At 40.9% G+C, this 23,353-nt stretch overlaps 1 protein-coding gene across 7 annotated transcripts in view; it reads right to left on the bottom strand.

Moving 5' to 3' along the window:
• The window catches only part of HIVEP2 (HIVEP zinc finger 2), a 138,520-nt gene that overhangs the window by 97,422 nt on the left and 17,745 nt on the right, over positions 1-23,353 (bottom strand). For all 7 annotated transcript variants that reach the window (XM_051801597.1, XM_051801596.1, XM_051801592.1 and 4 more), the window contains exon 2: positions 6,421-6,526. The gene's annotated coding sequence lies outside the window, so the exon portion shown is untranslated. The remainder of the gene's footprint in view (positions 1-6,420; positions 6,527-23,353) is intronic.

Raw genomic sequence — 23,353 nt, forward strand, 5'->3', positions numbered from 1 at the left:
ACAAACAAACAAACAACCCCCCCCCCAAAGCAAACAAGCAAAAAAAACCACACCCAAAAAAACAAAGAAAGGAAGTAAAGAATACAGATTAAGAGAGACATGAATTTTATTCCTCCTCTCCTCTTGCACAGCAACTTCCAACTGCAGAGCTATATTCTTCCCCTAGTTAGACAGAGAAACCTTGCTGAAATCTACAGAGTAGATCCACTGATATTTTCTGGCTGCTTTAACTATTTTAGCAATGCAAAGCAGCTGTAAATCCAGTTCAACTTGCCATTTCTGTCAGCTTTACCATGCCACATTAGCGCTGCTGTTAGCCTCAGAAATACCAACATCTGGAGGTTCCCCTGCTGTCCAGTCTGACTTTTAACCTTGCATATCTGCAATTCATCCCCCCATCAGCACAGGTGGCAGGATCAGCCTGAGGTAGTTCTTTACCCTGAGCAAAATACATCTGTCACAATCCCCCATCCTACATTTCTGCAGTCAACCAAGCAGATCAAACAAAATTCATATAATGACCAGCTCTCAGTTACTCCCTGGCTGATTTCCCGGTTGTTCTGGAGGGTGACTCCTGACCCTGACTGGGAGCAGGTGCCTTTCTAGTGCAGGTCTGTGAATCCAAGTTGGCTGGCAAAACAAAATACACTGTTTCCTTGTACTTTTATATTTCTTTAGATGTCAGGAAACACAGCTAAAAGTCTTGTTTCCTGCTCCTCAGCCAGAGGAGGTGAGGAAACTGGATGTAGATGTAGAGAAAGGCAGAAAGATCAAAAAGATCAAGGAAAATAATAATAATAATAATAATAAAACACCAAAGAAGCAAAAACCAACCAACCAACCACTGTTTCACTTTGCTCTGTAAAGCAGTACATCTTGGAAACAACATGCCCCCCCACCCCCATTCCAAGTCTTTCTCTCCAGGGACATACAGCTGTCTCAGGAATTAATAGCATTTTCTTGCAACATTCAAGTGCTGTTGCACTTACAGTCTTATAAAAAAACCTTAACAGCCTCTTCATTTGCTTTTTGCCTGAGAAAACCTTATGTAAAAAAGAATCAGAGAGCACTGGGGGGGGGGGGAAGAGCGGCAGGTGTATTCATGTCAGTTTGATTTTCTAAGAACAAAGGCTTTATTTGTACATAAATAAATAAACGGGAAATATTTTGGCATGTTTTATTTTCCCCCAGCTCACTCCCAACCCCTCACTCTGAACGCATTAATACATACACCTTCAGCACAGTCAGGCTCTTCGTGTTGCCATGGAACTGAAACCTTTGCAGTTTGGATGGTGATGTACGCCAGGAAGCATACTGTTCTTACACTTCCTATAACAGAAGCAAAATCACTGCATAGCATTAACTCCCTTAGTATTTAAGGCAGTCAGTGTCTTTCTTGCCTGCTCGTCTTCACACAGTTTGCATTTTCTATCTTACCACACGCAAAGGAAACACATTTGACACAGCTGTTCTCGTTTTCATGAAGTCAATAGCCCACATGCTGAGCACATTATAGAAGGTCCACAAGACTATGGTCTTCCTCTTTTTAATAAGAGGCTGTTTGCAGGCATGCAGCAGCTGAGACAAGGGCTGCAGAAAGCATATGGATATGAAATATATGTGGATACAGAAAAGTATTATATTTCAAGATAGCACTTAAGCAGATTTTTTGAAACCTCGTTAACATATTTATTGCTAAAGCTCTTGACGCTCCTTCTGAATATTCTTTTCTACTCATTTGACTGGACAAATTACAGTATAAAGCCCCTGCAGCAGGCACCAAATCTTTCAACACCTTTTTTTCATAGCTTAGGCTGGTGGGCTATCAGTGCTGAGCACAGCTTTGGGCACTTCAGTTAGAGAAAAAAATAGTCAGTACAATTCTGTGTCATCCTAAAGATTTAGCCTGCAGTGATTATCTTCAGCAGATCTGAGCCTTTTGCCAAATCTTCTGAAAATGCCTGTACACAAATTGCAAATACATAGATTTTTATGTTCAAAGCAAAAACTGGGTACACAAATATCCAAGTTCATTATAAAAGATTACCATAGTAAATAAATAAATAAATTAACAAACAGTCATCCATGTACACTGGATCTGTACCTGCAGAAACAGCTGGAAGCTAGTCTATGGTCTGAAGCCAACTTTTGTCCCAAGTTAAATATTTGCATAGTATTAAGTTTAAAATTAAAGCATTTGCTGAAGAAACTTGCTGACTTGTATATATGAAAAAACAAGAGGGAATTTACTGTCCCTGCACACTGGGGCAGATTCTTGGGATGCCTTCTCCTTCCCATGAATTCCTGGACAGCAGAGAGACAGATAGACTACCGACCAGGGAATTCCCCTTTTGGTTTCCGGAGGATTTTGTGTGCAGGCTGGACAGAGAGGCAATAACCCAGGTAGTGATTTTATGAACGCAGCATTTGTTGCTTTAGTGCCTGCCCCTCGACCACCTGGTAACACTCCTTCCTTTTAGCGTTGTCCCCAGCACAGAAAAGACCCATTCACCCAGTGCCTCCATCCTGTGCCACTCCTGGCCCCCAGTTCCTGGTGGCTGGGCCAGCATGCTGGCCACTGGTAAGCTCCATTCACTCACTGCCCTGGGGATGTAGGCTGGGGGCTGCTCATAGAGGAGCTTTCTGAGACAGGATTGGCCTCTGGCACCCCCCTACCTGCCAGCATAAAACACAAAAGCACTGCTGTCTCTCTGTCTGTCTGTCTGGGCCAGAGCAAAGTGGCTGGTCCCCTGTTCCCAGGTATTAACGGGTGCACATGAGACTGTGTGAGTGCCTGTGCTTTCAGATTCCCTCTCCTGCCCTCCGCTGAGGGAAGAGCTGTGCTGGCAGCATAAGTTCCCTCCCCTCCTTTCATTGTCAGCAAGCGTCTGACAGTCACACGTCCCCATTGCTAGGTTTACGAAAGGCTCTCACCATCAGTTTTCTAGTTACAGGAAGATGTATATTGTGCTGTGATGAAAGGCCAGTGCAATGTCAAGGGCATTAAAAGGACTCCAGGGACTGATTAGAGTCAAAAAGGAAAGGATTTATGATGGTTAATAAAGTTAAATCTGCCAGGGTCCTGCTTATTCTTTCCAACTGCAGGTAACCAGATCTTATAGAAAAAATTATTGAAGTGTTGCAAGTTTTTACCGTCTCCTTTGAAAGAAAACCTTTGTTTTGCTGTGAAGCACCTGGTCAGGTGAGAGAGGAAGAGGAGACACATCACCTGCCCTGTGCCTTGGGTGAACAGCAAAGACCTTGGTACCAACCAAGAATGTCACCTGAACAGTCCCCAGTGGGTCCCTACCACACCTGCAACACCAGCCTCTGGTCGGCGACTGGGACAGGGATAGGACATTCACACACCATGGAGCACCAGACTGTGCCTCAGCAAGGGACATCAGCAGAGAGGGAAGAAAAGCTTCTCCCTCTGTCAGCACTGCACGCCAATATGGGAAAAGGACAGAGCAAAGAAGGAAGCTCTTGCCTCTCATTCCCAGTCTAGTGTCACATATGCACCTTCTGCTGAAGAATGAAATCTAATTGGATACCATAGGACTGCACTGAAACTTGATTTAAATGCCTTATAATCTAACAAGCCCAGAAGTTAACATAATTTTACAAAACACTGGAACAGGTTGCCGAGAGCGGCTGTGGATGTCCCATCACTGGAAATGTTCAAGGCCAGGCTGGATGGTGCTCTGAGCAACCTGGTTGAGTGGAAAGTGTCCCTTCCCATGGCAGGGAGGTTGGAACTAGATGATCTTTAAAGGTCCCTTCTAACCCAAGCCATTCTATGATTCTAAGACATTAACGATGTTCCACATTGAAATAATAACACTGAGAGAAGGTAAAGCAAGGTGGAGGGCCAAATCTTCAAAAACCTACTGGGAATTTCGTATCCATATCTAAATTACATGCACTTTATTGGATCTCAAGTTTTCATTTTTCTACCGCTTAATAATCACAAATAGGTTATATATACCCTTTCCATTTTGTCATTCTTTCACTATATTACATCAAATTTAATTTCCTGTGGAAGTGTGTAATCTTTTCAGCTGTCACTGTCTCAGAAGCTTTTCTGTAATAAGCAGAGCCCTGTCCTCTGGCAGGTCGATCTTTTATGAGTTGTGCTCCTGCAGATTAGTTTCCTGAAATGTTTGCAATGCTATATGAGAAATGGCAAAAGAGGAAAACCAAAATAACACCCAAAAGGAAACACAAACATGAAAACCTTCACTTCCTTCTGACTGCTGTGTTCACTGGTCAAAGGAAATTTCATTTTGATTTGGGTAGATGGCAAATCCTTGAAGGTTATTACCGTGTATCAGAAACTTCACAAGGTGCGAGACACAGCATCCCTTGCCCTACAGCTTATTAAGAGCACAGCTGCGAGATGGCCGCTTGTTCTTTGTGCCTAGGGAACATGGAGATCTGCAAGCAGTCACCATTCTGGCAGCCACCTCTCCCCACCACCTGCCCTCAGCTCTCTGAGAGGTCCTCTCCACAGGCAAAAAGCTGCATTCCACCAGAAAAATGAAAATGTCAACCAAGATGCATTCATGCTTTTCATACCTGTGATGGCATAAAAACAGACCAGCTGGTCCGCTGGGTCCCTTCCAGACCTCTGCCCCTGCAGGACATGAAACTCATCCTCTTCAAACCAGTTTTCCTTTACCAATGCTCACACACACCCCAAAACAACTTCTTTACAAAAACACATACCAAAAAATAATTCTGAATCTTTAAAAATTAATCAACTCAGAAGAAACATGAGCAAGAGAGATTCTTAATCCTATATCCCTCCTGAAAAGGTGCATAGAGATGGATGACAGAGGAGACATCCGAACAAATGTAAAAGCTCTGCAAAGGGTCACATTAATGATATTTGGCCAGCACAGACTACTGAGAGTGGTTACAAAGGCATGCTAGCATAAGCACGTGCAAAGCTCTCTCACGTCAATGTCGCCTCTGGGAGCTTCACTTCAAACTGTCCAGCCAGATTTGGAACCCTTTGCCATCCAGCACACAGGTTACCCAAGTTGTGAACTGCTCTCCCAAAGCACACTACGTCGATCAGTGAAGCGTGACCTTTCTCCTGCTCCCTGTAAGACTTTTATCTTGCTTTCCCTCTCTCAGATCACAGCTGTAGGAGCAGATCATCCATATTTCTGACAAACATTGTCTTCAAAATTGCATCTAAAAATACAATGTGTTAAACACAGATATATACTTTTGGAGCAAACAATCATGTCCCCTCATCACTTTTTAACTTTGGAAGTTAGACAAGTATTTCAATAATTGAGCCCTCTTCTGGTTATTTTGTCTATCCATTTCCTTGTAATTCTGTTTTACGCTTGTATCTTTAATACTTAATCTCTAAGAAATGGCTAATCGGTAAAAAGAAATCCATGCAGAGAACATTACTTTAACAGTAGTCTCAGGTGTTACTTGGAGTGCAATCCAACTCCCATCAGCATGAAAAAACTTTTTTTCCACCAGCTTCAGTGAGAGTTGCACTGGGGCCATAAATCAGACGAAGATGCTCCACACTAATGGCTATGTGGTGTGCTATGAACTGCTTTAGAACATAAAACAATGATGTACCCACTCTCATAATAACATTTTGCCATGGTTTAAAAGGACCTGAGTGTGTGTCAACAATTTCAAGCCAGAACAGTAGAAAAGAAAAACATGCCAGCTATCAGTGACTTTAGATTTTTGGCCTCGTAGGCCATAAACCGAACAGCCTCACTTAACCAGATGTGGATCTCAGTCTCTATTTTCCCTCACAGGGTGAGGAAAAAAGGCTCAATATATGGATTTAATTCCTATTGAAATCTTGGTCAAATATGGTGGGTGATGTAAAGATAAACATCAAGGGAATAACTGCCATCATCTGGCTGAGTTTGGTAAAACTGAGTTAATTTACACTTCTTTAGGGATTCACTGGTGTGTGAAATTAATCTAATTCAGACTGACCATAAACTGAAAATGGAATGAAGGAGGAAAGCAATTAAAGACCCTTCCTAAAAAAGGAAAAATAGTACTGCTGTAAGCACAGCAAAACAGATAAAGTATAGATCCATTCACGCTATTGTTACCACCCCCTTCTGCTTGAGGAAGAGAATAATCTTCTCTATATCTACATATCATCACTGTACCAGTATAACTTCATCCAAAGGAAACATCGGTAGAATGTTTCTACCAATATCTGTAAACAAATACATGTTGAAACAGTTCACTCTTTTGCGTACAGACCAGGCCTAACAGATAAACATCTGCTGGAACAGCTCAGTGTAACTGATTGTACATGTGGCTTAACATTTACTTCAATGACTTTTAGCACCTTCATGTTATTGTTTCTGTGTTGTTCCAACAAGCGATGGTTAATGTAAGATGCAGACTCTCACATACCGTATACTTATGAACAACTGGTTCCCAGAGATGTGGCAGTGATAACATTGTCATTGTACGATTCAGAGTAGCTCACTGTAGATCACATGTCAGAAGAAGGTCCCACCTGAAAAGATAACAAATCCAGACAGTAAGTTTATCATATTCAGGGGTTTACATCAAGCTCTGCTAATACATTTGGGCATTTTCAGATATTCCTCCTGTGCATTAACAGGGTCTGTGCTCTTTCCAGGCTCACAGAAGACATTTTGCCATTCACACTGGCAAGCAAAAGTGCCCTGATGTAACCAAACTACTTCGGCCCACTGCTCCAGACCAGATTTCAGGCATGCTATCAAAGCAGTGAAAACTAGTTTTCAATGATAAAGCAGAAGCTGTTACTGTCTGGTTGACAGATACAGAATTTCAGATTTCCCATTTGTCAAGTCCTTGGAAAGCATGTAATTCCTTTCACCAGTGCATTGCCAGTTTGGCTTTACCTTTCCTTTTTTTTTTCCTTTTTTTTTTTTTCCTTTAACATTGAAAATCACTGGTTTGGAAGAAGAAGCAACACTGGAGCTCTCTTGTGAACTATTCCCTTGAAATCAAGGGGTCTTAAGAAAGCAATGACTACAATCACCTTATTTATAATCATTTGATAATTTCAAATCACTTGCTGAGTGAGTTTGGTTTTAAATATTTCGGTAGGTAACCAATATAGATATGGAAAATTAGTTTGTACTAGCAGCATTGTCTCCAATGACAAGACACACTGCAGCAAACAAACGAACCTTCCAGTTTAAGAGCTGAAAAAGTTTCTTCTTAGTAAAACTATAGGCAAAATCACAACTGATTGAAATAAATGTAGGTTCAGGCAACCTAAAACTCTACAGCATTACATACAGAAAACTCGTTTGGACTGTGCATCCCCATAAATAAGTGTTTGAAATAAGAATTAAGAAACTCTTACTTGTTAATTGTATTGACTCATGCTGCGAAGCACGAGGATGTAGATGAAGTTGTAAAACACAGCTATTGATACAAAAGTCAGATTAGTTGGGTTCTCTTGATTTTGAAAATGTGAGTAATATGACTTACAGAATACTCAGAAATATACTGACACATGCAGGTACAGACACACCCACAGAGATAAGAAGTCATGTAAGAGATAAAGCTGGGGGCCTTATCTTTTTCAGTCAAGCCTCCCCAAACAGAAGCTGATCTTCCTGCTGCTCTACAAGCTGCACTTCATCCTATGATGGGGTTTTCAAGAGGAAAGTCTAGTAAATAACAAAGAATTTTCAAGAAATTATGGTTTCAGATTTTAGCCACAGTTCAAATTTTTTAAATTACTCTAATGCTTCTTTGACTCTTTGTACCTCCAAAGAGTCTTGGCTCTTGCCTTTATTATGCTTCACTGACCAGCCACAACACCCTGCTGTTCACTAGCACCATGTACATCTTCTTTTGCTGCCACCTAAGCAAGTCAGTGTCTCCTATACTCTGTATTTCATCTTCAGTAACAAGTGTAAAACCATGTAAGACTAAGTTACACAGCACATACTCCATGGTACAAAACAACAACAAGAAACTATCAGTGAAGGGTGCACTGCCCATAGGTATGATGCTAAAATGTAATATCTAATGTTTGCCTGCTCTGAAACAGTATAAATACAAGTAGACAAACGCAATCAGAATAGAGTAGCACACATATGTTTCAGGATACCCATACTTAAATGCCAGACACTGAGGTGAGTTGCTGGGCAAAAGCATGGGACCTAGCAGTAGTGAGGAAAACAGTGGAGCAGTGACTGCCAGCAGTGCCCAGAGGCAGCTCTGGTTGGCAGAAGGCACAGGGCTCTGCCATACTCCATTGCCAGGATTTCATCTGCACTCCCTTTCATCGGGAAGAGCCCGGTCCCTCCCTGTTGGAATAGGCTGGCTGAGGATGAGGCACTGTCTCATTCATTCACTTGCCTTCATCCTGTAACTGCAGCAGGAGTTCCTTCTCTTTCACTGACAGCCACCTCTGACTGCTCAAGCAACAGATGGTCACCGGGAAACTCATGGAGGTCTGACGTGTGTGAATCCAGTGTTGGTTGACATAGGGAAGATGGAGCAAAGGAAGGATGGCAGGGCTGCACCACAGGATGGGCCGGGGACGTGTCAGACAGATCTGTTCTATTGAACTGCGTAAATTCTGTTTCCTAATAACTCTGTTTTACCTACAAAAGCTATTTGTTTTCAACCCATTGAAGGCTTAGAAAGAAACTTCCTTCCCAGGGAAATCATTTGTAGTGTCCTCTCCACAGAAGGATAAACATGGCCAACTGTCTTCAACAGAAAAATCCAGTAAGACGTGCAACACATTCTTTTTCTCTTGTAGATTTATTTGGAGTGATTTAATTAATCTACTGCTAATGACTGCACCTAATCATTTACCTTGCAAACTACCAGAACTTTTCAGTGAATAATTTATTTAAACATTTTTCCTTCTTTTTTTCTTGCTGCCTGTTAACAGTACTATTGGAAAACAAATGCTGTCATGAATACTTTCATTTTGAAGTCCGAAATCACCCCATGAACTGAAAAGAATGACCACCAAGGAGCTACATAATGAACAGAAATATACAGCAACACATGGAACCAAGTGAAACACAGTCTTTCATCTCTAGTGAATCAGTTCAAACCTAATTCACGTTGGTAGCTGTCACCAGCTACCATTGGCTTCTTGCTGTTCAGTGTCCTGCAGGAAATTAGTTTGTAATTCTCTATCTGATTCCATTTTTCTCAGATTGCTTCACTGAGTGTTTATCCTCTTCCTTGGTCAGGTCAAAGCCATGGTCTAGATTTTCAAGGTCACAAGTCATGCCCCATTTCAGAGCTTTACTGCCCCTCTGCTCACAGTTGAGATGGAGAGATCTCAGAGATCATATAGGAGAAAGCCAAAACTGCTCAAAACAAACCACTTCTGGTGGAGCAGGAAGCATTAAGGAGCAACTGATAAGAGTTGATATAATTACTCACGACCCTGAAAAATTTCAAGATCTTTCTGGCAGAGACTTCCTAGTGCCTTATCTTTGGTGAGAAACAAACACTAAAGTCCCAAAAATGAACTTAAAAATCACAAGTCCTAGGAGCACCTGTTTAAGGCAAAGGTAAAGTCATTCTAAGTGAAACAGAAGCATGGAAGCTGTTGTGAAATCTGAAAATGAAAATTATATGGGAGGTATTTAAGGATGTGGTTCTGGAAATTATGGAAATAATTAGTGTTAACAGGAGTACATTGGGGACCCAGTACTTAAAATCTTAGTGGGAGAAAGACTGGGAACTAAACATACAAATCAATATAGTCTCTACAGAAAGAGAGAATGGTAAGAAAATACACACAGCTCCTGTCCAAACCATTCATTTTTTATAGCTAGACAGTGGTAATCTCCAGCACTATCAGTTAAGACCTTCATTTTCAAAAGTAATGTTTTAAGGAAATGCAGTATTACACACAGTAAGAAAAAATAATGGAAGCTGAAATGAAATTTTTGGTCCTAATAATTCCACATATGTGTGCCATCACTTCTTAAAACTAAGTCTACAGGTCTTAAGACAATCCTAAAACTGCATTTATACATACTAAACTACAGATAAGTTCACTCTCTTACCCTAAAGAACTCCTTTCTTACAAAAAAGTATAGCACTGAAGAAGCAAAAATGCAATCTTTTGTATTATAAATATTTATATCAATGCACACAGCATAGTCACACCAACAGAGCTACAGAGGTCTAAAAAACAGGTATTTAGAAAGTACCTATAAAAGCACTGCTGTGCTCTAGGACTTCTTGGAGTTTTAGCAATTCTTTCTCCACTTTCAATATATACTATTTACTTATTTGAAAAATGAACAAGGATTTATGAAATGGACAAGTAGCTAAACCAAATGCTTGGATCGATTATATACAAGCATTGAGTCATTTACTAAAATCAGGTCAGGAGGTATTATGCCTCAAAAACTCCCCAGATACATATAATAGAATATATTTGATTATGAATTTTATGAAAAACTCTAGCTTCTCATTTCAAAAAAATATACCCGTTAATAGCCATCGATAAATTGAAGTCCCAAGTATTACTTTCCTGGCACCTGTTTTTCTGTTTTACAACTTCAGCATTATATCAGTAAAGGTGAGAAAGCTGGTATTTAGTTCTCTCTCTGGCATCAGAAGCTACATTACAGACACAACTGCACTTGCATATTTTACTATGCAATACAAAAAATGGATGGAGGAATTAACTGCCTGTAAAATATATCAGACTGACACCCATGCAGACTGAAGCCCTTCTCTCTGTACAGAACAAGCATGGTGTACAATGCTGATGCAAGTTTCTTCTCAAACCATGTCTCCCCATACACTCCAGATATACTCTGGAAGGAATATAAGCAACAGTTTCTCAATAACTGGGAACTACATTGCTGATAACAACAATTCAGTTCCGCATTTGTAAGGTCCAAACACAAATAAGTCATATCAACAAGTGGGAGGGCAAGCAGGAAGAGAATGAGAGAAGAAAAATGCAGCTGCAAACAGGGGGTAAACTGCAGCAGGAGGTTCCACAGTGATGCACAATAACCTGCCATCCACCAGCACTGGGGAATTTAGAAACAGGAAGTTGAAGGCACTGCCTGGCACAAAGCTGCACAAAGGGAGTGAGGGACATACCAGAGCTGCACAGAAAAAAAACCCATGAAAATCTCCAGATGAACTGTTTTTATTTTTACTTTTTTTGACGACCTGAACAGAGAGCATTTCAAATTAAAAAATGCTGTTAGATTGTCCGTGGTATGATAGATTCTACCAGCACTACTTAATTAATCAAGTATATTGTTGTCACTCTATAACTTGCTTTGACCTTACTCTTTTTTTGACTAATCTCTTTTTTTTTTTTAATTCTGCCCCTTATTTTCATGAATGTTTGTGATCACAAAATATATTGAGAGTGACAGGCAGTAAACATTACTGGAGGCTGTTGCACTTAGACTGTGACTTGGACTGTGATGTGGATGATCATTCAGAGGCGGGTATATGAGCTCAGAGTTTGAAGGTCACTTCAATACCCATTCCCTCCAAAGATGAATGTTTTTGAAAAACAATCTCTGAAATCAAGATCTAACACCAGGAGAATTTCACAGTAATTTCCATTTCTATTCCAGCGATAGTAACGAAACAAAAGTCATTAAACAGACAATGTTGTTAAATGGGACAGTAGATGTTGGGGATACAAAAGCACAGGAAAAAACACCCCATTCCCTAACATCCCAAGTACAGGTGAGAGACACACAGAAAAAGACAGACAGTGAGTCAGTCTCAAAAAGCACAAAGAGATTTGACCACTAATCAGAGACAGAAACCCATCTGAGAGTCACAACTGTCTCTGAAGGCTCTGAAAGACAGAATTAAATTGGCTTAGTACTATATTCAAAAATGAATTTAATTAGCAGACATTAGGCAGGATAAGTTTGCGGTACCATGTTGCTCTGACAAGCTGTCTCCAGAAGGGTAAGTGGAAGGTAAAATCTTATTTTTCAGGGTGAGATTGAGTCCGTGCACTGAGACAGAAGGTAATGACACATCTGCTGAGGGCAGCTGAAACTTGGAGCTGGACATTTCATCTCACACTATAAAAGGATGGTATGTGATAGACGAGTCAGAAGTGCAAGTTTCAGATTCTGCACATTTATTCATATGGCTGTGCAGCCTCATATCTTTCTGCTGTTACCACTTATGTGAAGAAGAGAGCCTCAGAGTACAATGTCTGCCAGGACCTTTTTCTCCATTTTCTCTCAGTCAGAGCTGTCCCCTGGAAAGACTACAATACCTTAGGTGCAATTTATTTACTTTTGTTTATAAGAGAGCATGTTGGTCCTTGGTTGGAAAAACGAGGTCTGTGCAGGAGGCAGTTTCTGTGCTAATCAGGCAGGCTGCCACATCTGTCAACCGCTGCGCATCTATCATGTGTTTTATGGGGTCACCCACAGCACCCCTGCTCTTCTACCAACACCTACCAAGACTTCTGCTGCCTTCTCTACATGGAACACAACCTACACATCACAATACAGCCTGCAAGCAGAGAGGTGGTGTCAGAGAATAAAAGTAAACACAAACTATGACCAAAATCCAGAAGCAGATAATGACAACTGAAAAATCGACGGTAAAACGCATAGTAAATCCAAATCGTTTCCCCAAGGAAGACTTGGAGGAAGTGGAATAATACATTTCAAAGCAAGAGTCCCATGCATATGAAACTTAACAAGCCTTGCCTTCTCATGCCTCTTTCTTTATAGCTATAAATTTAGTGCCTGGGAAAGGCATCTCACTGTTAGTGCTAGAAATTCTGCTTATTTACAAAGCAGCCACATGCATCCCAGACTGTGACCAGGAAAGCTATTGTTCACATCACTCATACTAATATCTCAGCTCTGTCACATCAGAACCAAGCCAGACTTACCAGGCAAAACAGAAAGGTTCTCTCCATCCCATTAGCAAATCATTAAGGAAGTGTTCCTCCATCACGTGACAAAACTGCACAGCAATATAAGCTCTCAATTTTGGCTGGCAGTGCCCTTCTTCCTCCTGCAACTCCTCTCACCAGGACTGTATTGAGTCTGCGTGACCTGGTGTAGTAGTTCACAGATTTTAACTGCAAGCACAACACACTGCATGGCCTTCTCTGGCACCACATTAATCACCCTACTTTAATGACTTGTGCTGATAAACCACCCTGTGTACCTAACTGTCCTCCCCAGTGGCTGCATCTACAGCGATAAATTAAACGTGCCCTTTCCCATGCCCTGCCATCGTGTAATCCACTAGTAGAGACAAAGCAGCTGAGAACCTCAGCTGGCATTTAGGGGTGAAAACCAGCAGGGATCAAGAGACCGCAGCTTTACTGACTATTTGACAGGTGACCCTGAATCGCTCAGTCAATGTTTTCTGACACAGAATGATCCTAGTTCTTTTCAGCCATAATGGGAACCGCAGATATAAAATACCACTTATTACTGGTATGGATCTATACCACCTATTACTATACGTAACTACAGATCAGAACTACCTTCAACTAAACAAACATATCTACAAACAGAGAACATATGATTTTGTAGTATTATTTCTTAATTATTTCACTCTCTTCCAGGAAACTCAAGTCCACAGCTGAGCACGATTAAAGACATAAGATCTTTATGATAAGAAAAGCAAAACAATGGCCTGATATGACCTAATGAAAGCACAGGATACTACCCCCCTCCAGGGTAGAAATATCCTTATTCCAAAACTTCCTTTCAAGTGCTCTGAATACATTACTAAACAAAGAAACAAGAAATTCACTTTTTCAAGGCAGTAACATTTTTTAAAATAGTGGCATCTGACATTATTCCATAAATCTTCCCCAAAATCAATGTGCTTTATGTCAGCTGGAACCTTTAAACTTAAGACTAAAACAAATTTAGGTCTGAATTGCAACACAAAGATACATGTAATAAACTAAATACATCAAAAGCTTCAGTGGAAGAAGGTTTGCTGGAGGTTTAACATGGAGCGAAAGGCACACACAGCATTGCAAGACTGACCTATGTGATGCTAAGTGATGTATGGTGCCGGGAGTGCTACCAACTCAGGACTGGAGAAACAGACTGAGTTCTTAGCTGCCCCAGATTTCATATCTGACCACGGAGGGTCATCTCACAATCTGTCTCCGTCTTTGATCCCTGTGATAACATTTTTTTCCTCTCTTCCTCTCTCAGATACTTAAATTGTAAATTCAGTGTGTCTGAAGATGTAAAGACAAGAAGCCTACATCTTCATAGAAGCCTATAGATATTACCACATGGAAAATAATAATCATAGTAATAATAAAATCACATCACACAATTCCAACATTTAACCATTTTCATATAGTTTCCTATCCAGAAAGTATTCTCAAAGGAATTAATTCGGCCTTTCTCCCAAGATCTCTTTTGTAACCTTGTTTCCTACATAAAAAAAACCCTGCAATCACATACTGTGTGTAATGTCACGCTTCTGTGTGTCTGTCTTCCCTTAATAATTTCTCTAAAGACATTCAACAAAGAGGCAGCAGTTCAAATTACTCAGTTGTCAGAAGTTCCTTCTGATTCCAGCTTGTGCTCAGACAAGAGAGAGACAGTCAGCATTCGCATTAAGGGACAAACCTTCTATGTTGAGTCATAAGAGAGTGCAGAATCTGCAGATAAAACAGATGTACCGAGACACAAAACCATGTAAAAAGCTGAAGTTCACAACTACAGGTGCACTCATATGGCTAAATAAAAGTGGGATAGGAAGCAAGTTTGAGCACTGGAGCACACTGCTTGATAACTTGCCTTCTGCATGTTTTTGGACCACTCAAACTACCTACTCACAAGATAAGCCTGCTGCCAGGAGGGCTGCCTGAGCAGCATGGATGTGACCTAGGCATTGTGACCTGGCTGTCAGTTCAAGTGCCAGACCTTCACCTCCTTCTACACTGCAGCTCAAGCAGAGCTAGGGACTGCATTCAAAAGACAAGCACTAACAGGAAGCTGAGGTTCATGATTTCTGACGCATACTGAAAAATCGGAGGCGTTTTCTTAGTGCATCTGGCGGGTGCAGTATTGAAGCAGAAACCAGGGGTGTGGGAAGGTTGTCAAATACACATGCATTGCCTCACAGCAATGCCTTGACGACCTTCTGTCCTGCCACTCTTCCATCTGTGACCTGAATTTGAATGTAAGTGCCAAAAGTCAAGATGTACCCACCAAGTGGGTGGCATCTCCGCTAGAGGTCTTTCTGGAGCTAAGCTTTGCTGCCTGGTGTGTGGCTGCTTCAGACTGAATGCCCAGTCCTCCCCACAGGTCCCTGCCTGCTTCCATGTCCCTCCGTGATGGGCATTCCCAAATAGTGTCTTCCAAGTCTCGTATTATTACCACAAAAATCTACTACTGCAGACATCAATTAGTTCCCTGTGCACCCTGTACCTATATCAGTACTCATACATTTAAAAATAGCAACTTGTACATACTTCCTAACTTTAGTGCCTTTATATTCAGGAGACAAATCAATAAACAGCACATACAGTTACAGAAATATGTATCACCCAGAAAGAGTTATGAAAATGCTTGCTGCTTTACCGTCCTCTACTCACAAATTTTCAAGATTAAAACTGGGTAACAGAAAGATCTGTGACATCTTTAGGTGTCTTTAAAAGTATCAGGTAAATACTGGACAATATACTACCAACTGTACCAGAACTCCATGACTATATTAATTATAGTTTCCTTTTAGTGGTCTGCCTTAAGTCCTTTTCATCCACTATTTCCAGCAGTGCTTCTTTATCCTGAGACTTTCGTCCCATAATACAGCAGCATTGCAACAGGGGTCTTGCCACCTGCTTGTCTAAAACTGCACTACTTTCATTTAATGTCCTGACAAACACACAAAACCAGTGTTGCCCTCTGATCCAAGCATTTAATTTCAGGAGCTAGTTATTCCTTTGCTGAATTCTGAAATTTGTCAGTTGTTCTCTGTGGCATTATCCCTAGCCCAAATCTTGTCCTCAAAATATGTCTATATGGGGAGAAACCTGCCATACCAGGACTTTCCTCTGAGTGATTCACCTCCATTACCTACCCTCAGAAAGAGATATCTTTAAGACTGGGAATCTGTGAACAGCCATTGAGGGATCCTCTTGGGCCACACAATGATCTCTTAAGGAATGGCACCTGACAAATGCTCCCGCTCCAGGGACCTTCAGTTTCCAAGGGGATGGTCTACAGATTCAAGTCAGTCTTTGGAAATGCTATTTTCCTGAAAAGAGACCAGGATGAAAGCCTAGGGTTTAGGTAGAGAAAAGAGAAGTAAAATGAGCTGTTTAGCAGCTCATTTCACATGTGGTGAAATCTTTTCTGTTCTTCATACTGAACAAGACTGGTCACTGCTTACAGATGCCGCTCTAATACAGCGTATGAAGCCTTACAGGGGATTGAGGAGGAATAAAGACAGGTGTCAGCACTGAATTTCTCATGAACAAAGGTCTATGGCCCAGCTATCCAGCTATCATGAGAAGGACAGTTTGTATTTGTGATCTGTATCTGACTGGGAAAAGGTTACAAAGCTTCCATCGCCTGAATGTCTCCCATGGAGTTTTCAAAGGAGGACACTGCAGCATTTGAAAAATCCTGAAGCCCTCAATGAGAAGATACTGCTTTGAAAATGGTGGGAGAAAAGCCTTGAAGCTGTAACTTATGTAAATACACATACACACACTGCCCTGAGTACTCATTACAATTGCAGAGACAAACTTCCAAACATGAAATGATACAATATTGTCTCTCTAGTTCTGTCACAATTGGTTGTTTTAGCAAAATGTAACAACAAAACTAAAATAAACATCACCAATGAACTTCACTGTCCTGTGGAATAGCAGTGTGCCAGCCAATAAATACATTTGTGCTACTGCCACTGCAACACAGCAAAGTCAGATCAACAGCAGGTAAATTATAATCAGCAGCACTGGAATGATAATCTGATTTTGCTGTAAAAACTAAAAAAAAAAATAAAGCTATATTTTGTTATACTTATTTGTGTCATGAATTATATCCAAACACATCTAGATGTTGATGATACTTCAAATATACTGTGTAATGAAAAATATGAGGAAACAACTTTTGAAGTAATTATTACTTCATTTATGTAAATAATTATTTATTAAGTAATTTATTACTTATTACTTGATAAGAAAAAATATTATACTATCAGAAGCATTGTATTTTGAAAGTAGTCATTTCCTTCCACTACCAGTTTCTAGCAGTTCAGGTAACTCAGAATTTCATCTGTTGATGGAAGGGAAAAGATTTGAGTAGTTACAAGTAAGTGAAACTACACAAAATGGCTTATAGTTGAAAGACAGATGACAGCAGGATGGAACACATAACCAGAACATTTCAGAAGACTAAAATTTTTCTTCCTATTGATATAATATGGACAACAGATGGGTTTTTAAATGCAGCTCCTGATACAACTTTGCATGTGAGAAAGAAAATAATTTGGAGTTCACGGGAACAGGAGCAGATTGTTCTGTGGATCCAGTTGGTGTCATTCCACACCCTTACATTCTCCTGCAAAATGCTGTAAGCAGAACAACAGGAGTCCAAAATTCCCCACACTGGCTCCACCTCAGTAAGCCATTTCTATTTACAAAGTATATAAGCATATATTTTAACTTCAGGAGCACGTGTAGGACCCAGTGATTTCACTATGACTTAGGAATCTGCCTGAAATCGAAGTTTCACTTACAGGGTTTGCTAATCAAGTACCAGATTCATCTGGCAGTTATTAACGGGCTTCATTTTCACTGGGTCCGTATGTTATGCTTTCCCCCTGCCACAGCATTTTCTTCATTTCCTAACTGATGTGCTCACCCAATGGGCCAAGACAGGCCTAAGCTGCATGCAGGAGGCATCCAAGCAGCAAAGGACAAGACAAGCGACAGGACTGTGAACATGCAGGACAACCTCCCAAGTGCACCAGAAGCATCGTTGTCAACACAGAGGAAAACGTGACAAGCAGTATCAAAAGCTTAAGTTTAATCACTTTAATTACTGAAATTCTTCCTGCTTAAGTCTTAAGCTAGCAAACCCATGATGGGTAAAAACCCACAGGGGAGAGAAGACAAGGCTGTTCACGGTCTGCCTTCTCTCACTGGTGAGGTCCACTGTGAGGTCCACTGAGGTCCACTGACCACTGTGACCCAGGTAGCTGGGAACAGTGAGGCACCACGGTCTCACGGCATCACCCACTCTAAGCTACCGGAGTATGATTGTGAAAGACTATGAGCTCTGTGCATGTAGCAATGACAATTAGCATTTTTCTAAACACAGCATTTAAACATCTGGATTCTGGTCTATGCATGCTGCCCTTCTCTCATGCCTTTACCTGCTAACAGCATCTTAGGCTATTTTCCCTCTTAAGTAAAGGAGACAGAACTGGACTTCAAAGCCATATGTGGCCTGACTTTTGTGATGACTTCTATGTTTAATAGCATAAATATTACAAGCAGAGGTGCTCATAGTAAATCATGCAAATATCAGTTGCTCTGAGAATGGTCATTTAAAAACAGACAAAACCAAAAAAAAATTAAGGTTCAAATCCTGCAGTCAGTTTTAGCACAAACCCCCTATTGGCTCCCTATGGATCGATGGCAGAATACAGCATCTGTCTACATGACATCTCTGTAAAATAAACAACTGGAACTGACATAACAATGATATTGTCATGCCTCTGTCATACTTTTTAATATAATTCACATGAAAATCAGTATAAGGTGTTGTGAATATTGCCCCGAACTCATGAACCGTGTAGCAGAATCAGGAATTGAACCTATGGGTATTGAGTCCCCGCCTAGCCTGCTAGTCACTAGACCCTACTTCCTTAGGTAGAGAATTACAGTAAATACATCAAGTCAGCTGTGTACTGCTCCAAAGTTTGGGAAGGTTCAAAGCCAGGGCCAGTTGAGGTAAAGAAAGACAGTACACATATTTTTCTATGGTGAAACCAGTTCTCTACAACAGAGAAGGATGTTGTATTGGTGCTTCCAAAGAAACATGCAACATGTCTCTTTCCCATTCCATTGGCAACACCACTATGGTGTTAAACTCACCTTGGTAAAACTGATGATGCAATCAACGCAATCCCATGGCTAGCTTTGTCTACAACTGAACAAAAGCTTTTGCTTCTCATCCCCCACCAACAGCAGAGTCATCATGAATTGTGATCTGTCTCTCCCCAAGCAGTGAGTGGCATGTTCACATGGGACTGGCTGAGGGTAGCAGGACTGCAACAAGCACAGTCAGAGGAACCAGGCAAATGCTTTCGAATCCATTCCTGTGACAAGTAGCTAAGACCACACAGGTCAAGTTATGCATTATACAAATTTCAGTATTACCTAGGGGCCAATTTCACACACTAAACAGCTCTGGGGAGGCCACAAAAAGTTATGTTTCAGCAACACAACCTGGAAAAAGGGAGGCTGTTGCATGGCTCCAGACACCATACCAAGGCACATAGTAAAACCACACTTAAGAGCAAATAAGCTTACAATAATGAGAAGATTTTATTTAAACTCTCCCATCTTAATTTATTCTTTATTTTATCAGTCTTACTGTAAATTTGTTTGGTTTTTGTTGTTGGGGTTTTTTTAAATGTTTCAATCTGCTAAAAAAAGTCTTCTTGAAGATGGACAGGTAATGAAATACAAATAGAATGCTTAATATGAAAAACGTAATGCACAGCATATTTTTTTCCTTTACTTATTTCATCTCAATTTGCACCTAGTCATTTTCATGCTGAGCATCTCATTTGGTTAAATAATTAGCGTAAATTAAATTTCACCTTTTTTAACAGGTAAAAATGGTGAAACTGAGTTGGCAATTGTTTCAAGTTTTGCCACAATATGGGAACAACTTGATAACCTGACAACACTTATGTTGAATGGACAAGATACACAGGCTTTTAACAAAAGCAAGGAAAATGGAACTGTGTGCAGCAACTTGCAGGGCAAGAAATTCCTCTCTGCAGAGCCTTATGACATGAACCAGTAACCTTTGAAGACCTATTCAAAGACCTCGGGATGTGAGAGTTTACTCCTGAGCAAGCCACTGTCTGCTCATACACAGAAATACATGCCCCTCCTTGCCTGTGTATTGGCACCACTCATGGCAAGTTACTTTCTTTCATCCAGCAGCCCCATGCTTACCCTGCTCTGCTCACTCACACTGATTTTAACAGAAATTGCACCTGAATCAAGGCCAGCCCACACCTCCCACGGCAGATGGTGAACAATCCTTGCTTCTCATGGGCTCTGATCCCAGCTATGCTCGTCTGCCATGGTGCTGTCTCATGCCTGCACAGCCCCAGCCCACCCTTGGTCACCCCCAGCAAAGGCCAGCAGGCACAGGCTCTCTCACCTGACAGGGCAAGGCAGCAGGCAGCCACAACCACCCCTCTGCAGCTAGTCTCATCTCATCGATTCCACCAAAACGTGGGAAGAAAACTCCCATGTGTCCTATGATGCTCCCTCTGACAAGTCTTGGCTCTTAACAAATCCATGAGGACTTCTCATCCAGAAGAGTAAGGGAAACTCAAGTAAAGGACACTCAAACCTCATCAGAAAAGTGTACTCATGCCACTAGCGAAATTTCAACAATTTTATATGATGTCCATACATATTGTTCATCTGCATTAAGAAAGTCATGGAGTTGCAGAAAGGAACATAGCTATTAGTCAGACAAGACCCACTACAGAGTCAAAGGTAAAACGTATTGGAGTTGATACAAAGAGAAAGCATTTTATGAACTCTAATTTTGGTTATCATCACACAGACTCAGGAAAATGTCTTCCTCCACCTACAAGGCCTTGGTGTCCTTATATGCCACTATTTAGATTCCCAGCTCTAAGCTTCTGCTGTTGTAACAGTAACGTGTCTATACAAAACTAAGTCAATTCAGTACAATAAATGAAAATTCTCCTGAAGACTGAAACTTGTTGTAAATCTTCATAAAAAAGCAAGTTTCTTCTGAAGAATATTGCACTGACAATCCAAGAGAAATCCTGCATTTGCTTGGAAAGTAAGGATGTAACAAGAGCAGCATGGTCCACTTCCTTATAGTGCCTTTTTGACATCCCTTGGTCATGACCTGAATGGCCTCCCGTGTGAGAAAATACATGTTTCCGTCTGTGCTTGCTCATCTCCTCCTCTCTGTGCTGAGGTTATCAGCAGTGGTGCTACAGCAGCAGCTCACAGATGCAACTGTTTGTCACCGTAACATCTCAGTTGTTGTCCCTACCAATGCACTATGAGCCTCTATGTTCACATGTACATACAGTAGTGTAGAAGACCATTAATATCAGCACTAATTTTTGACCATTTGTTGTTAATGACAATAAAATCTCAAAATACAGAAGTTAATAACCCTATGTCACACTTTACAGCTATTTCATTTGATACACAAAACAAAGGGGAAAAATTATTTGGTCAAGATGAGAGGGAGAAGGACAGTTTGAAGGGGAATTCAGGAGCATTAAACCACTCCTTTCCAAAAAAGACATTATTCCCACTCCTTATCTAGAGACCTGTTATTCTTGCACCCTTATTTCCTGGCATTATTTAATATACTTAATATTTGTATCTATGCCACTAAAGCAAAGAGTCATCCAAGCCTTAACAACTCAGCATGACTTTGAAGAACAAACCTAAGTAACAGCAGAGTAAATTGTCAAGGAAATATTATTAAAGGAAAAATTAACTTAAAATCAATTGCTTTTATTCTAAAGTATTCATGTAATCACTTGCCTCCCTTTTCCATAAACTGGTTGTAAAATCTCTTGAGACAGAGGGCTGTTGTGTTGCACACATGCCTAATGATACCATAGGGCCATATTTAAAAGATTTATATAACCATTTATAGGGGCAATCACAGCTCATCAAGTTATTTTCTTTTACATGTGAAATCACCCCATTTAAAGGACTTTTCCCATTTATTATTCTACAATGCTTTTCCAGAGGCAAAACAAGAGCAGGGGGTTGCGGTGGGGGGAATTTGGCATGCATATATACAAAACCCTCAAGAACTGCTCATGCCTGAGCAAATTCACTTGTCTGTCTGTTAAACATTCCCATCCCAAGACTTTGTTTCAAGACACATCCTCATAACAAATAGCTGGACTGTGTCTGTACAGCTGAGACTATCAACATACAACATTTCGTTTCAAAACCCAGTCATTTCAAACCTATTTCACAAAAGTTGAGTGCCATTATTTCTTTGCCTATCTTGCTTTCTCCTGCTTGCAAGCATCTCGCCAGGCATGATTCATGTTACGTAACTCCAGCTTTTTAAAAACAACAGTTGTGTAGTTAGGTAGTATGATAGATTAATGAGGCAAATCCAGAAGTTGCTTATTACAGAACCAGACAATAGCTGCTCCTTAAATAATGTGCCTATGCAACATTAAACAAATGAATAAGCAACTGCACCAGCACTGTTTACAATCCCAGTTAAATAAATCTTTCAAATTCAGGGTAGAATAGACTCTAGACTACTCAGTGGCTCTTCTCATGTCACAATATGCAAACTCCCCAGTGCATATGTATTTTATTTTTAAAAGTGACTCATCCCCCCATCATTAGAAAATAACAGTTGAATATTGAATCAGTTAATTTCACTCATAAGAATGCTGTATTGCTTTAATGTTCTGGCTGACTGTGCTGAGACAAAATCCTCCTCCCCGAGTTAGCTGCAAAATGCTTGTGTTTTGCAAATAACCATTTTTACTTATATCCCTGTTTTGGTTACAAAGTTTAAAAGCAGCAGCTGGAGGGTTAAACAGGCTTCCTGTCAAGGCTCTGCAAGAAGCAAGCCCCTGTATTCCAGCAAGACAAAGAAATTTGTTCAGGCCCTGTATATTCAGCATTATTCAGCACTATCAGGACCATGTTCCAGGATACCTCAATGCCCACCTGACAGTGTGTCCTTTCTATCACAGAGGTGATATGGTCTCCCCAAGGCAAATCATCACCTGACCATCCTGGTCCTTGCAGCTCAGATATGTCCAGTGACATGCTATGTGGAGCAAGTCAGTGCCATATAACTGTATTCTCAGTCACTTACAAAACCTGTATTTCTGGCATCACCACCACAGCAGAGCAATAGGGAGGCGACTGGCTGCCCCAGGGAAGAGACAGCAGCAGTGGGGGCCCTGCACAAGCACCAGCTGGCTGCTGAGCTCAGACCTGAAACTAGGTCTCAGCCCACTTGACTGCAGGGGAAGGGAGGGGGTAAAAAAAAAAAAAAGGCAGCAGCACTTTCTCAGAGCAGGAAGAAGGGGAGGCCACGAGCGTTTCCTGTTGTGC

Source organism: Manacus candei, unplaced genomic scaffold, assembly GCF_025592945.1.
Source record: "Manacus candei isolate 608988 ecotype Guabito, Panama unplaced genomic scaffold, ASM2559294v1 h1tg000052l, whole genome shotgun sequence".
NCBI lineage: Eukaryota > Metazoa > Chordata > Aves > Passeriformes > Pipridae > Manacus > Manacus candei.